This window comes from Nicotiana tabacum, chromosome 19 (genome assembly GCF_000715075.1).
Source record: "Nicotiana tabacum cultivar K326 chromosome 19, ASM71507v2, whole genome shotgun sequence".
NCBI classification, from domain to species: Eukaryota; Viridiplantae; Streptophyta; class Magnoliopsida; order Solanales; family Solanaceae; genus Nicotiana; species Nicotiana tabacum.
The window spans coordinates 63,157,232-63,164,911 of record NC_134098.1 but is presented as its reverse complement, the minus strand read 5'-3'; the positions used below and the strand labels follow the sequence as shown (position 1 = coordinate 63,164,911).

Genomic DNA, 7,680 nt, shown 5'->3' with positions numbered 1-7,680 from the left:
AAAATGGATCAACTTTGTTTATTATGGATGTGAATTTAGCAGTAACTTTTTGGCCTAACTCCTATTTTTCGTTTAACAACTAAAAATTGCTATCTTTTCTTTTTTGTAAATTCTCCCAGCAATAGCAGGCGACAGGTTTATTCGAAACTGGACATAATTGGGTTTAGAGCATTGAAATCAACAACAAATAACTCATCCACCACCTCTTTTTAAGCATTTAGAATTATTCTTAGAAAAGAAACTCTTTTCTCAGTCAAGACGTAATAGAGTATTACTCTAAAATTATTGATGGCATCTAGCTTCAAGATTCGAAATAAAAATACTTGATTTCACTTTTATTGGTAATTTTACTTAAAATAAAAAAATTACTGACTTAATGAGAAATACATGTTGTAAAACTTTTACTTCAAGTTCCTAACAAGAACTCTATTCCAACATCAAGACTAAAGTCAGATCTACTACAACTTAGGGACTAGGATCTGCTTCAATACCATTTTTTATTTGAACTATAGATTTAAACTTCCAAGCAAATACAACAAATTTATTTTACTTAATCTTCTATTAGCACTAATGGAAAACGAAGAATAAACAAGCCTACTGCCCAATCCACTAATTTAAACATTCTTTTTTAGAGTTTATTAACACAAAAGTACCTAAAGAACATTGCTAGAAATGTCACGACCCAAAATTCACTAGTCGTGATGACACCTAATCCGACCCATTAGGTCAGCCAATTAACAGTTAACACAATTCAAATAAAATAAAGGTGATCAACAAATGATATATTTGGATTTTCATATAATATTTCAAGGACTAGTAGTACAAGACAGGAGCTACTAAGACTGAATTATTGTAAAAATGGATATGAAATAAATACAACTTTCTGTTTGAAATGTACATAAACAGAATTCAACTCTAGAACTACCCTGGTACAAGTGGTAGCCACATCCGGAAGGCACGGACATCTTCAGAGTCAGCCCCCGACATCCACGCAGCTCCGCTCCAAAATCTGCACGCAAGGTGCAGAAGTGTAGTATAAGTACAACTGACCCCATGTACTCAGTAAGTATCTTGACTAACCTCGGTGAATTAGTGACGAGGCTTTTAGTTAAAAGATACTCAAGGATATAACCCGTGCAGAAGACTAGCAATAGAACAATACTAGAACATAACAGAATAGAGTACAAGAAACAAATATGCGAAGCAGTAGACGATTTCTAGAAGAACCACAATTAATATTCCTCGATATCACGACCAATCCTCTCCTTAGAGAGATAACCAGCAAATCAAATGGCATGGCAACACCCTTCGTGCATTTATCTCATCATCACCAACTATACGTATAACAGTACCAACCTGAAAGAAATGCTGATAACAGTAATGACAAGGTAGAAAATACACAGGTAGCAATGATGAACAAGGTAGTACATATGGACAATAGTAATAGACTAGGTAGGAGGCATAAGAATGATGATATCAATTAGGAAAGAAGAATATAATTTTACCTAACTAGCATGGTAGAAGGCATAGATGCAGATATAACAAATAAGAAGGGAAATCATGATCTTTATAAGCTAACAAATAGATGCATGAATGACTACCATGGTAGAAGGCTTATACTAAAGTGTAACAAAATAGAAATGACATGGATGTGGATATAACAACAGGAAGGGAGGCATGATATTTGTAGTTAAACAGATAGAAGACATGGACAACACAACAACAACCGAGATAGAGGACAAAGACAGAACAACAATGACAAGTCACGTAGATAACATGGGTGCAACAGTAATAACTCCTGGTAAGGGTATGAATGTACACACAAGGAAAAGATATCACAACATAAGGCATGTCCCTCATCCTCACCTGCACGGAAACACCCTTCGTGCCATGAACTCATGATAATATAAAAATATGGTAATATAAATGAAATGGCACGGCATCACCCTCTATGCTTTTACTCTCATCCTCACATGATAATGTAAATGAGATCAGGATAATATAAATAAAATGGCACGGCATCACCCTTCGTGCTTTTACTCTCAAATGAAATGACACGGCATCACCTTTCGTGCTTTTACTCTCAAATAAAATGGCACGCCATCACCCTTCTTGCTTTAAACTTTTCTTCACATGATAAAATATATGATATGGCACGAACGAAATCACCCTTCATGCTTTACACTCACCCTCACATGATAATATATATGAAATGGTATAACATCATCCTTCGTGCTTCATACTCTTCCTCACCAAGCATATGTATATCAATGATAAGCAACGTAGGAAGCATAAATAATATCAAGGAGAGTGGTTAAACGAATGTTCCAAATGAACCTCAATCACAACTTTCAAGCCAACAATAATTCAATAAATCCTCAAGAACCTTATTGTCCAAGTATTTCAACAAATAAAAAAAAGATCTACAACTCAAGTATAGAATCTATTATCTTAACAATAACGGTCATAGCAATGTATTAGTGATTAAGCATAATGATGACTGAATTAGATACATCAATATTTCTCAAAATGCCGTCAAATTTAATCAAGTTATAATAAACTAAATCTTGGTTCCTAACATTTAATTCCATATTCTAAGTAATCTAGAAGTCAAGTAAGACATGAAGCAAGAAGGTCACGTAATTCTACAAGGCGCAATTTATAGTATAATTTACCCCCGAGCATGATTAACCCTGGTATATACATACACGCTCGCCATCTCATATATGTATCACCCCTGCATGTAGCAAATAATGGTAATTAGTAAAAAATATCCACTCAATAAAGTTAGGCAACGCACTTACCTCAAACAAGCCCAGTCAATATATTAGAAGCACCATCCCGCTCAAATCATCATAAAAAAGGCTCGAAACTAGCCAAAAGCAACTCAAAATTATCAAATAATGCCATAAAAAGCAAACTCAATTGATAAAGGTCGAATCTTTACACATTTACTCAAAGTCAACCAAAAAGTCAAACCCAAGCTCGCACCTCGGAACCCAACAAAAATCATAAAATCCGATAACCCATTCAATTACGAGTCCAACCATACTAATTTCACTCAATTCCGACTCTGAATCGATACTCAAAACTCAAAAATTCACTTTAGAATAGTTTAGACAAAATCCCCAATTTCTCTTTTGAAATTATCAATCAAATGTCAAAATCGAATATGGAATCACAGAATATAGCCAAAACCGAATAGAAAATACTTACCCCAATCCATGTGGTAAAAATTCTCTCCAAAATCGCCAAAATCCGAGCTCCAAAACTATGTGAGAAAAAGTGACTAAATTTCGGAATAAGTAAAAAAGTATAACAGTTATTATAGCTCGAATCAGATCCAAGAAAATCTCAAAACTCATATTTGATAAGCCCAACATAATCCTTCTGATATTACACCCAAGATAGCCTTTTGAATCATCCAATTTGGCCTTAAAATGAGAGAGATATGATGTTTTGAAGTTTTAAAATAAATCTAAAAATTTAAGAGACAAAAATGACATTTTTGTAATTATTTTACACCAGAAAATCAACAACAAAAGAATTTTCGTTTTAGCACCCAAAACTCATTCGGAACCTCTCGTACATAAACCATATATGTATTTCAATCATAAAATACGCTACAAACCTTCTCGCTCACTCAAAACACCAAAAAAGGTCATCTTGACCCGATATTGACCATGGTCAAACTCCAAATCCTTAACTTAACTAGTTTCTCAACCAATGACCCAAAACACACCCAAGCCCCTCGGGACCCCATTCAATCATACCAACAAGTCCGTAAATATGATACAAACTTATTCGAAGCTTCAAATCACATCAAACAACATAAAAACTATGAATCGCACCTCAAATCAAACTTAATAAACTTTTGAACTTTCAACTTCCAAAACTCGTGCCGAACCATATCAAATCAACTCGGAATGACCTCAAATTTTGTACACAAGTTTCAAATGACATAACGAAGCTATTACAACTCCTGAAACTGCAATCCAAATTCGATTATCACCAAAGTCAACTTCTAGTCAAACTAATGAACATTCCAAAACTCCAAATTGTCAATTTTCGCCAATTAAAGCTAGAACCTTCAAGAAATATCCAAATGCAAATTCGGGCATATGCCCAAGTCCAATCGTGCATAATCAAGGGTTATGCTAATTTTCTTCCATATCCGTGGCTACTAATGATATTTCCATCTTCATGGCTTCTGGTGTCCTTAATTATCCACTCTGTACATGATTTTTCTTTACCAACTAATAGGCACGGTATCCTTGTAAATGATCTCATGGCTAGTACTTATACCTTTCATATTCTTCATTCTTCTTTATTACTTCGACTCCCATTCTACCTATCAGTATATTATTGGTCCATGTTGTGAATTTATTTTTCACCAATACAATTCTAAGACAAATGACTTAGTTTGGATATGGAGAACCATTATTTCGGCGAACAAAGAATCATGATTTGATGAATCACGTAGATAAGAAAATTAAAGGTGAGAACAAATAGGATAAGTTCTTATCTTTTACACATCAACTATAGATCCTCCAACAATAACCGCTACCAAACGAGCACACTTGTAACTACCCAGAAAACTACCCCTTTATTTACTCTGCAAGACCTCACTTTTGCACCCATGACAATCGCTTCTTCAAAGTCGCAGATGCGACTCAAATTTTGCACTTGTGCAGACTCCAAGCACAGTCTTCTCCTGCTTCTACGATGAACCTGCCGCATCTACGAAGTCGCTTCTACAACCAATACTCTGCAAATGCGGCTACACCAGCACCAAAAATCTTCAGCAATGCTACAAGAGGAAAAATGATCTGAACCTCGTCCCAAACTCATCCAAGCCACTCGGGAGCCAGTCCGAATATACCAACAAGTCCCATAACATAACACGGACCTACTTGAGACCTCAAATCACACATAATAATGTCAAAACGAATTTAAATTTAATGAACTTTAAATCTTTCAACTTCCAAAACTCATGCCCAAATATATCAAATCAACTCGGAATGAACTCAAATTTTGCACACAAGTCCCAAATGACATAACGAAACTATTCCAATTCCAAGAACCACAATCCGAACCCGAATCCTCAAAGTCAACTCTCGGTCCAACTTAACGAACTTTTCAAACCTTCAAATTTTTAACTTTTGCCAATTAGTGCCGAAACCTTCTAGAAATATTCAAATGCAAATCCGGGCATACGCCCGAGTCCAAAATCACCATCCGGGGTCAAATATACAAAAGTCAAACTTGGTCAACTGTTCTAACTTAAAGCTTTCTAGTTGAGAATTATTCTTCCATATCAACTTCGGATCACCTGAAAATCAAAACTGACGATTCACACAAGTCATAATACATCATATAATCTACTCAAGGCTTCAAACAACTGAATGGAATGCTTATGCTCAAAATAACCGGTTGGGTTGTTACAAGAAACTTCTGACATATTTTGTTATATCTTGAAACTCCAGGAAGATAAATAAAGGACACTTTCATAGGTTTGTTATTTACACGTAAAAAAAACTATTTTAAAAGTTTATGATCTACATACAAATGAACTTTAATACTCAAGTATTCATTCTTTCTACCAGTCAACTTAAATCATATTTAAGATAGTCCGAATAGATTCAGATAACTAAAATAAACTCATGTTCCATAAACATCATTCAAGATTTACACTATTAAAGGTAAGGTGGAAAACCTAATGAAGAAAACTTTGAACAAGGAATTGCAAAGTTAAACTCTGAATCTTCTTTACATCCAACAAAACCAAACAGAATGCAACAGACAACAACACGATCAACAACAATTTAAACCAAAGTCAACCAGAAACTTGGACCAAAAAATTCAGCAGCTTGAGAAAGAAAGAAACCAAGACTGGCTTCAAGAACTTTAAGTATTTTCATAAGGTTTTTCCATAAAGAAAAAATCACTCAAACAACTCTCAGGTTTTGTAGCTTACTATGAGTGTTCAACTGATTTTTCTATCTCTAAGATGTGTCTTTTTAAAGTGTGAAAGAGTGTGTTTCTTTTATAGGAGAAGAAGAAAGACATTCATTATTGAAAATATATCCAAAGGACGTATACTTTTGGTTAAAGATTTGTCTAAAAGATAGTATTTTCACCAAACAATGACAGGCATTTTTGGAGTTTTGTACTCCCAAAAGCATATGAACAGTAAAAAGCAACCAAACTTGTACTATTCCTTTTTTAGTTATAGCTTTTATCAATACAAACTCAAACACTCAAACTTAATCCAAACATAAAATTGACAAAGCAACAATAAGACTTCAATTGGAGCTAGGATAAGTATTCAGACAAACAAGATTGAATCAATTCAATTCATGCAAACTAACATGGAGCGACTGAAATTATAAACTATCGTGCGAAACAGAAACTAAACAAGCATTGCTAACTATCACACATGATTAATAACAACTGAACAAACGACTAACAAAAAAATGATTCAACTAATCTTTTTGGGTTTTCATGAAACTAACATAAAACTTAACTATCAACCGATTAGGTCAAAGAACAGAAAAATTCAAACTTAACAAATCCATACGAAATAGTCGACTGGCTAGGTCAAAGAACCAAAAATCAAAACTAACAGACAATAACGAACTACTCGATCGGCTAGGTCAAAGAACGAAATTCAAATTTATAAAGTAACATGTAATTGAAAATCAATATTACCCTAGCTCAATTGCACACAAATAACAACAACATGAATGAAAATTAAACCTTAAAACTAATACTAATTACAAATGCAAAAAATCAGAAAAGATAAAAAAAGAATTAAGGTTTATACCAATCGAGGGCATGTGAAACTATTCGAGCCATGAGAAGATGCCAGAGAAACCAAGTAGTGGTTGTCCAGCCTTGGAACGCTCCTTTCCTTTTGGAATACGCTGAACTCAATGAGCTCGTCATCATACCAAAAGGAAACAAATGTTCTTCGGTCGAAACTAGGCTAAAACAGAGGGTCAGTGTGCTTGGTGGTGGCCGGTGGCTTCGGATGATCGGCGGCAATGGGGAATTTGGGGTGGAAATTTACATGAAAATATACATCTCATAGAGCTCTATCTGTTTATGTATGTGTCATGGGGTGGAGATTCCATAAACTGTACGAATTTACGCAAAAGGGGTGACGGCTAGGGTTCATAGATCTAAAATTCATAGAGTTGGGGGGTGGAGGTTTTGGTTTGGATATTTGGAAATAGGTGAGTAAGAGGATGATATGGTTAAATTTTGGGGCGGAAAAGAGGTGGTCAGACGGCGGCAGCGGTGGGCAGAGGCTGCGGCAATAGTGAGAGAATGAGAGAAGAGAGAGGGAACTAGGGTTTGGATAGAATGGGGCAAAAAAACCGATTTTTCAAAGGTTTTATTTGTAATGGATTAACAAATAAGGTCCATTGGATTGAGAAAAATGAATGGCTGTGATTTCATCTTGATTCATAACCAAAACGACGTAGTTTAGACCAAAACTACGTCGTTTTATCCCCTCACCTGGAAGCCCTCATGTGGACCGAATCTCTGGCTCTTTCGATTCTTGATTTTGGGCTAATTTTGGCTCAATTTCAATTAAAATACAGTAGCCCAATCCTTAAACCCTAGTTATACTATAATCTTATTTAGTCCTAAAGAAAATGTACAAGTATAAAG

General features: G+C 35.0%; 1 long non-coding RNA gene across 1 annotated transcript; it reads right to left on the bottom strand.

Moving 5' to 3' along the window:
• Positions 1-4,466: 4,466 nt before the first annotated feature.
• On the bottom strand, positions 4,467-7,361 carry LOC142173232 (uncharacterized). Its single transcript, XR_012702716.1, has 2 exons — positions 6,827-7,361; positions 4,467-5,345 (listed from the first exon to the last, which is right to left on the bottom strand). It is a non-coding gene; the product is annotated as an uncharacterized LOC142173232 (long non-coding RNA).
• Between the last annotated feature and the right edge of the window lie 319 nt (positions 7,362-7,680).